We start from the raw sequence: 9062 nt of genomic DNA, 5'->3' as shown, positions 1-9062 counted from the left end.
TAGAAAGCAGGGGAATAGTCTTCTCATCTGTGGTAGGCTAGGTAATTAACGTGATTTGCTCTAACAGTAATATTTTATATTGATTTATATGGGCGGGTCAAGTTTACCGTTGGAACTGCTTCACTCAATTCTGCATCACGCTCCACCACTGCAGAGTTTAGTTAGCTTCTTGGCTAGCTCTAAAAAGTGTTAGTGTTATAAGCCTTAGCCTGTTTAGCTAGCTCGAACCAGCTAATCTGTCACTGCTTTTCCAAAGTATACAAACAAAGCCAAAGGAAAAGGAGAGCTATGAGCAGCAGCAGTGTCAAACCACCGAGGCCGCCACCAAGCGCAGAGCGATGATGCCGCCGGGCTCCAGCTAGCTCCGCATGCAGAGCCTACCCACCCTCCCACAAGCACCACCAGTATAATGGCTCCACGGCCCTATCCACCTCCGACTGTTCCTGAAGATCTTGGAACAGAGGAGCTAGCCCAGGTTAGCCTAGAATTCTACTGTAGCCGCAGGTTTTCTGTCCAAAAACATTCATTTATTAGCAAATTTCTAACATGCTGGTAGAAATTTGGTAAAAGCCGATTTAAGTTTCCGGCCCCGGCCACTAGGAGCGCTGCCTCAGGATGAGCGTTTTCAAATCAAATAAAATAAAAGTTTTATTTGTCACGTGCGCCGAATACAACAGGTGTAAACCTTACAGTGAAATACTTACTTACAGGCGGAGGTGCAGTCTGTAAGAGAGCCTGTAAGTAAGTATTTCACTGTAAGGTTTACACCTGTTGTATTTGGCGCACGTGACAAATAAAACTTTTATTTGATTTTATTTGATTGACCAATGGTGCCAAAAAAGGTGTGTGTGTGTGTAGGTAAGTAAAGAAATAAAACAACAGTAGAAAGACATTTGAAAAAAGAGTAGCAAGGCTATATACAGACACCTGTTAGTCAGGCTTATTGAGGTAGTATGTACATGTGGGTATCGTTAAAGTGACTGCATATATGATGAACAGAGAGTAGCAGAAGTGTAAAAAGAGGGGTTGGCGGGTAGTGGGACACAATGCAGATAGTCCGGGTAGCCATTTGATTACCTGTTCAGGAGTCTTTTGGGGGTAAAAACTGTTGAGAAGCCTTTTTGTACTAGACTTGGCACTCCGGTATCGCTTGCCATGCTGTAGTAGAGAGAACAGTCTATGAGGGTGGCTGGGGTCTTTGACAATTTGTAGGGCCTTCCTCTGACACCGCCTAGTGTAGAGGTCCTGGATGGCAGGTAGCTTTGCCCCAGTGATGTACTGGGCCGTACGCACTACCCTCTGAAGTGCCTTGCGGTCGGAGGCCGAGCAATTTCCGTACCAGGCAGTGATGCAACCGGTCAGGATGCTATTGTCGTGCCCTCTTCACGACTGTCTTGGTGTGTTTGGACCAATCTAGTTTGTTGTTGATGTGGACACCAAGGAATTTGAAGTTCTCAACCTGCTCCACTACAGCCCCGTCGATGAGAATGGGGACGTGCTCGGTGCTCCTTTTCCTGTAGTCCACAATCATCTCCTTAGTCTTGGTTACATTGAGAGATAGGTTGTTATTCTGGCACCACCCGGCCAGGTCTCTCTCCCTATAGGCTGTCTCGTCATTGTCGGTGATCAGGCCTACTACTGTTGTGTCGTCAGCAAACTTAATGATGGTGTTGGAGTCGTGCCTGGCCATGCAGTCGTGGGTGAACAGGAGGGGACTGAGCACGCACCCCTGTGGAGCTCCAGTGTTGAGGATCAGTGTAGCAGATGTGTTTTTACCTACCCTCACCACCTGGGGGCAGCCTGTCAGGAAGTCCAGGATCCAGTTCGAGGGAGGTGTTTAGTCCCAGGATCCTTAGCTTGGTGATGAGCTTTGAGGGTACTATAGTGTTGAACGCTGAGCTGTAGTCAATGAACAGCATTCTCACATAGGTGTTCCTTTTGTCCAGGTGGGAAAGGGCAGTGTGGAGTGCAATAGAGATTGCTTCATCTGTGGATCTGGTTGGGCGGTATGCAAAGTGGAGTGGGTCTAGGGTTTCTGGGATAATGGTGTTGATGTGAGCCATTACCAGCCTTTCAAAGCACTTCATGGCTACGGACGTGAGTGCAACGGGTCTGTAGTCATTTAGGTAGGTTGCCTTTGTGTTCTTGGGCACAGAGACTGTGGTGGTCTGCTTGAATTATGACCACCATGCTGTTTGCTTATGGGGGTATACAGCTCATCAAGTGAGGTCTTAGACGACACTATCTACCTAGGCACTAACAGCCAGTGAATTATTTTCTATTTAACCTCTATTTAACTAGGCAAGTCAGTTAAGAATACATTCTTATTTACAATGACGGCATGTTACAAACATTATTCAACAGCACAAAGGTCAAGAAGGTAGAGACAACAATACATCACACAAAGCAGCCACAACTGTCAGTAAGAGTGTACATGATTGAGTCATTGAATGAAGAGATTGAGATTGAGAAATGTCCAGTTTGAGTGTTTGTTGCTGCTAGTTCCAGTCGCTAGTTCCAGTCGCTAGTTGCAGCGAACTGAAAAGAGGAGCGACCCAGGGATGTGTATGTTTGGGGACCTTTAACAGAATGTGATTGGCAGACGGGTGGAGGATGAGGGCTACGAAAAATACAGTTGAAAATGCTCTAGGTTGATAATGTGGTCTAACAGCCAGTTAATTATTTTTTATTTAACCTTTATTTATCTCGGCAAGTCACTCCCCTCTATCTGAGATAGGTGGGAGTGAGGCCTAAGAGGGTTTTATAAATAAGCATCAACCAGTGGGTCTTTCGATGGGTATACAGAGATTACCAGTTTACAGAGGAGCATTGATGTGTCCTATAAGGAGCATTGGTGGGAAATCGGATGGCCGAATGGTAAAGAACATCTAGCCGTTCGAGAGCACCCTTACCTGCCGATCTATTAATTATGTCTCTGTAATCTAGCATGGGTAGGATGGTCATCTGAATCAGGGTTAGTTTGGTAGCTGGGGTGAAAGAGGAGAGATTACAATAGAGGAAACCATGTCTAGATTTAACTTTAGCCTGCAGCTTTGATATGTGCTGAGAGAAGGACAGTGCACCGTCTAGCCATACTCCCAAGTACTTGTATAAGGTGACACTTGGAGGTTGTAATAACACCTGTGGGAAGAGGGGCATTCTTCTTACCAAACCACATTACCTTTTGATTTGTAGGTGTTCGGATCAAGGTTAAGCGTAGAGAAAGCTTGTTGGACACTAAGAAAGCTTTGTTCTAGAGCATTTAACACAAAATCCAGGGAGGGGCCAGCTGAGTACAAGACTGTATCATCTACATATACAGTTGAAGTTGGAAGTTTACATACACTTAGTTTGGAGTCATTAAAACTCGTTTTTCAACCACTCCACAAATTTCTCGTTAACAAACTATAGTTAAGTCGGTTAGGTAAGTCGGTTAGGACATCTACTTTGTGCAGGACACAAGTCATTTTTTTCAACAATTGTTTACAGACAGGTTATTTCACTCATAATTCACTGTATCACAATTCCAGTGGGTCAGAAGTTTACATACAACTAAGTTGACTGTGGGAGCAATTTCCAACGCCTGAAGGTACCACGTTCATCTGTACAAACAATAGTACCAAGTATATACACCATGGAACCATGCAGCCGTCATACCATTCAGGAAGGAGACACGCTCTGTCTCCTAGAGATGAATGTACTTTGGTGCGAAAACTGCAAATCAATCCCAGAACAACAGCAAAGGACCTTGTGAAGATGCTGGAGGAACCAGGTACAAAAGTATCAATATCCACAGTAAAACGAGTCCTATATTGGCATAACCTGAAAGGACGCTCAGCAAGGAAGAAGCCCCTGCTCCAAAACCGCCATAAAAAAAGCCAGACTACAGTTTGTAACTGCACATGGGGACAAATATCATACTTTTTGGAGGAATGTTCTTTGGTCTGATGAAACAAATATAGAACTGTTTGGCCATAATGACAATCGTTATGTTTGGAGGAAAAAGGGGGAGGCTTGCAAGCCGAAGAACCCCATCCCAACCGTGAAGCACGGGGGTGCCAGCATCATGTTGTGGGGATGCTTTGCTGCAGGAAGGACTGGTGCACTTCACAAAATAGATGGCATCATGAGGCAGGAAAATGATGTGGAAATATTGAAGCAACATCTCAAGACATGAGTCAGAAATGTAAAGCTTAGTCGCAAATGGGTCTTCCAAATGGACAATGACCCCAAGCATACTTCCAAAGTTGTGGCAAAATTACTTCAGGACAGCTAAGTCAAGGTATTGGAGTGGCCATCCTAAAGCCCTGACCTCAATCCCATAGAAAATTTGGGATCAGAACTGAAAAAGCGTGTGTGAGCAAGGAGGCCTACAAACCTGACTCAGTTACACCAGCTTTGTCAGGAGTAATAGGCCAAAATTCACCCAACTTATTATGGGAAGCTTGTGGAAGGCTACCCAAAACGTTTCACCCAATTTAAACCATTTAAAGGCAATGCTACCAAATACTAATTGAGTGTATGTAAACTTCTCACCCACTGGGAATGTGAAGAAAGAAATAAAAGCTGAAATAAATCATTCTCTCTACTATTATTCTGACATTTCACATTCTTACAATTAAGTGGTGATCCTAACTGACCTAAAACAGGGAATTGTTACTGTGATTAAATGTCAGTAATTGTGAAAAACTGAGTTTAAATGTATTTGGCTAAGGTGTATGTAAACTTCCGACTTCAACTGTAAATGGATGAGTGAGCTTCGTACTGCCTGAGCTATGTTGTTGATGTAAATTGAGAAGAGCGTGGGGCCTATGATTGACCTTGGGGTACTCCCTTGGTGACAAGCAGTGGCTGAGACAGCAGATTTTCTGACTTTATACACTGCACTCTTTTAGAGAGGTGGTTAGCAAACCAGGCCAAAGACCCCTCAGAGACACCAATACTCCTTAGCCAGCCCACAAGAATGGAATGGTCTACTGTATCAAAAGCTTTGGCCAAGTCAATAAAAATAGCAGCACAATATTGCTTAGAATCAAGGGCAATGGTGACATCATTGAGGACCTTTAAGGTTGCAGTGACACATCCATAAAAGAAGTGGAAACCAGATTGTATACCTGAGAGAATACTATAGACATCAAGAAATCCAGTCAGTTGATTATTGACAAGTTTTTCCAACACTTTTGGTAAACAGGGCAAAATAGAAACAGAGGACAAACTGTGGCTACCTTCCAAATGTAACAGTTGTAAAAGTACTGTGTGAATTTCACCAGGTTCATATATTAATATGTCATGTTGATTTGTTATTATGCATGCCTGCATCCTGGGAGTATGGGAGTGTGAACTTACGTTTTGCCCTGCGTGCTCGTGCTCAAATCATTTTGATGCACTGAGAGAGGTAGGCACGCTTTGTCTGTCTTCAGAAAAGTTTGATTATTTTAAGTACAAAGTCATACACACAGTGTTTTGTTCATGAATAATGATGTATATTTAGAGGTTACTCATAAGTGGATGGTATTGTTAAGATGCACTTGTAACTGTACTCTTTGGGATGATATCAACATTCTGAATTCAACATGTGGTTAATAGCTAGCTAAGGTATTAGCAGGCTATTGTATGTGTGAACATGGCTTGCTCCTCGAATGATCTCAGTCCCTCCTATTGTGCATCTGTTGTAGAAAGAGGGTCGATTCTCAGAACATATGTGCTCTACAAATGTTTTATTTCCTTTTGGATGCAGGTATGTGGTTTTATCTATATAAAATATATGTTATGTGTTGATGCATAATAAGGAGAGGTTGTACAAATGTTTGTATTCTAAAATCATTTTGATGCACTATGAGAGAAAGAGGCGACGATTCACAGAACATATGTGCTCTACAAATGTTTTATTTCCTTTTGGATGCAGGATGCAGAGTGAATGCTGCTTAATTAAAACTACCTGATCTCCAAAGTCCACGTCTATAGTCTCAATCAACCCCACACACAACGTAGAGTTACAGCGGTGCAGTACAGCACCGGTTACACTAGTGATGGGAACCTCCCCAGAAAGGAGAGACAGGTTAATGATGTTGTTTTCGCTTCATCCTTTTTGTAATCATTTCATTTGAGAGCATCGTCTTTGACCCCATTTGCACATAGTCTCACAGCTACTTTGGTGCATTGCATCATGCTGTGCCATGAGCTCCTCCTAATCCCAACCACATAACACAGTAGCTTGTTGTCTCTGTCCTAACTAACCCTCAGGTGTGTCATGTCTGTCACAGTAAAACTTTTGGATCCCACAAGTCATCAGCCCTCTCCTCTCCTCATCCTCTCTTCCTTTCCTCGCTTACTCTCCTTTCCTCTATAGGTAGGCAAAGATGAATGACAATGTAATAGGCCCATACTGATGGTGGGACAGATGAAGTTGTCACTGCGGCTTACTGAACAGAGCCCCCCTTAACAGATCTCATTCCTCACAGCGGGAACCATGTACAGCATGAAAAACAAGCCTTTATAGAAAACGGCCTCTCTCATTGCATTGTTCTAGAGAGGAAGAGAGTTGTTCTCTCTCAGGAGGTTCCCTTTTAGCCTGATCCCAGATCTGCTTGTGTTGTCTTTGCCATCTGACCATATATTTTTTTTACAGGTGCAGTGATCTGTCAGCTGCTCTGACAGCTGGTGCTTAAAGTTAGTGAGGGAGATATGAGTCTCCAGCTTCAGTGATTTCTGCAGTTCGTTCCAGTCATTGGCAGCAGAGAAGTGTAAGGAAAGGTGGCCAAAAGAGGAATTGGCTTTGAGGGTGACCAGTGAAATATACCTGTTGGAGCGCGTGCTATGGGTGGGTGCAGCAATGGTGACCAGTGAGCTGAGATAAGGCGGGGCTTTACCTAGCAAAGACTTATAGATGACCTGGAGCCAGGGGGTTTGGCGACGAATGTGAAGCGAGGGCCAGCCAACGAGAGCATACAGGTCGCAGTGGTGGGTAGTATATGGGGCTTTGGCACTGTGATAGACAACATCCAATTAGCTGAGTAGAGTGTTGGAGGCTATTTTATAAATGACATCGCCGAAGTCTGGAATCGGTAGGATAGTCAGTTTTACGAGGGTATGTTTGGCAACATGAGTGAAGGATGCTTTGTTGCGAAATAGGAAGCCAATTCTAGATTTAATTTTGGATTGGAGATGCTTAATGTGAGTCTGGAAGGAGAGTTTACAGTCTAACCAGACACCTAGGTATTTGTAGTTGTCCACGTATTCGAAGTCAGAACCGTCCAGAGTAGTGATGCTGGACGGGCGGGCAGGTGTGGGCAGCGATCGGTTGAAGAGCATGCATGTAGTTTTACTTCATTTAAGAGCAGTTGGAGGCTATGGAAGGAGAGTTGTATGGCATTGAAGCTCGTCTGGAGGTTAGTTAACACAGTGTCCAAAGAAGGGCCAGATGTATATAGAAAAGTGTCGTCTGCGTAGAGGTGGATCAGAGAATCACCAGCAGCAAGAGCGACATCATTGATGTATACAGAGAAAAGAGTCTGCCCGAGGATTCCACCCTGTGGCACCCCCATAGAGACTTCCAGAGGCCGGACAACAGGCACTCCAATTTGACACACTGAACTCTATCTGAAAGTAGTTGGTGAACCAGGCGAGGCAGTCATTTGAGAAACCAAGGCTATTGAGTCTGCCGATAGGAATGTGGTGATTGACAGAGTCGAAAGCCTTGGCCAGGTCAATGAATACAGCTGCACAGTATTGTCTCTTATCGATGGCAGTTATGACATCGTTTATGACCTTGAGCGTGGCTGATTTGCACCCATGACCAGCTCGGAAACCAGATTGCATAGTGGAGAAGGTACGGTGGGATTCGAAATGGTCGGTGATCTGTTTGTTAACCTCTCTTGGGTAGGGGGCAGTATTTTGACGTCCGGATGAAAAGCATGCCCAAAGTAAACTGCCTGTTACTCAGGCCCAGAAGCTAGGATATGCATATAATTGATATATTTAGATAGAAACTGTCTAAATTATGTCTGTGAGTATAATAGAACTGATAAGGCAGGCAAAACCCAGAGGACAACCCACCCCAAAAATGTTTTGGCCTACCCCTATTTTCAATGGCTATCACTTTTATTATAAGGCCAAGTCCTCCCAGAATGCAGTTCCTAGGGTTTCCACTAGATGACAACAGTCTCTAGAAAGAGTTCCAGGCTGCTTTTTGGGAAAATGAGCCAGAAATTGTAGTTTTTCTAGGTGGCTCCCATTTTGGCTGTAGTGTTTCCGAGAGCGCGCTCTTTGATATTTTTCTCCGGTAAAGACAATAACGATTCTCCGTCTTAAATATGATCGTTCATTTAGGTATTAGGGTACCTATGGTTTGATTATAAACGTTGTTTGACTTGTTTGGAAAGGTTTATTAGTAACGTTTGGTATTCATTTTGTATGCATTTTGATGGAGGGAAACTGGGTGGATTATTGACTGAAGCTCGCCAGCTGAACTGAGTTTTTATGGATATAAAGAAGGACATTATCGAACAAAAGGACCATTTGTGATGTAACTGGTACCGTTAGGAGTGCCAGCAGAAGATCATCAAAGGTAAGGCGTTTTTTATATTGCTATTTCTGACTTTCGTGTCACACCTGCCTGGTTGAAATATGTTTTTTGTGTGTTTGAATGCGGTGCGCTGTCCTCAGATAATCGCATGGTTTGCTTTCACCGTAAAGCCTTTTTGAAATCTGCCACAGCGGCTGGATTAACAAGAAGTTACGCTTTATTTTGATGAATTACACTTGTGATTCTATGAAAGTTAAATATTTATAATACTGTAGTTTGAATTTCGCTACCGTCCCACCTGCACATAAGAAGTTAACTTGGCTTTCGAAGACCTTAGAAGGGCAGGGTAGGATAGATATAAGTTTGTCGCAGTTTGGGTCTAGAGTGTCTCCCCCTTTGAAGAGGGGGATGACCGTGGCAGCTTTCCAATCTTTGGGGATCTCAGACGATACGAAATAGAGGTTGAACAGGCTAGTAATGGGGGATACAACAATTTTGGCGGATAATTTTAGAAAGAGAGGGTCCAGATTGTCTAGCT

The sequence above is a fragment of the Oncorhynchus mykiss genome, chromosome 18 (genome assembly GCF_057628025.1).
Source record: "Oncorhynchus mykiss isolate SJ-2025 chromosome 18, ASM5762802v1, whole genome shotgun sequence".
NCBI classification, from domain to species: domain Eukaryota; kingdom Metazoa; phylum Chordata; class Actinopteri; order Salmoniformes; family Salmonidae; genus Oncorhynchus; species Oncorhynchus mykiss.
This window is presented reverse-complemented; position numbering follows the sequence as displayed.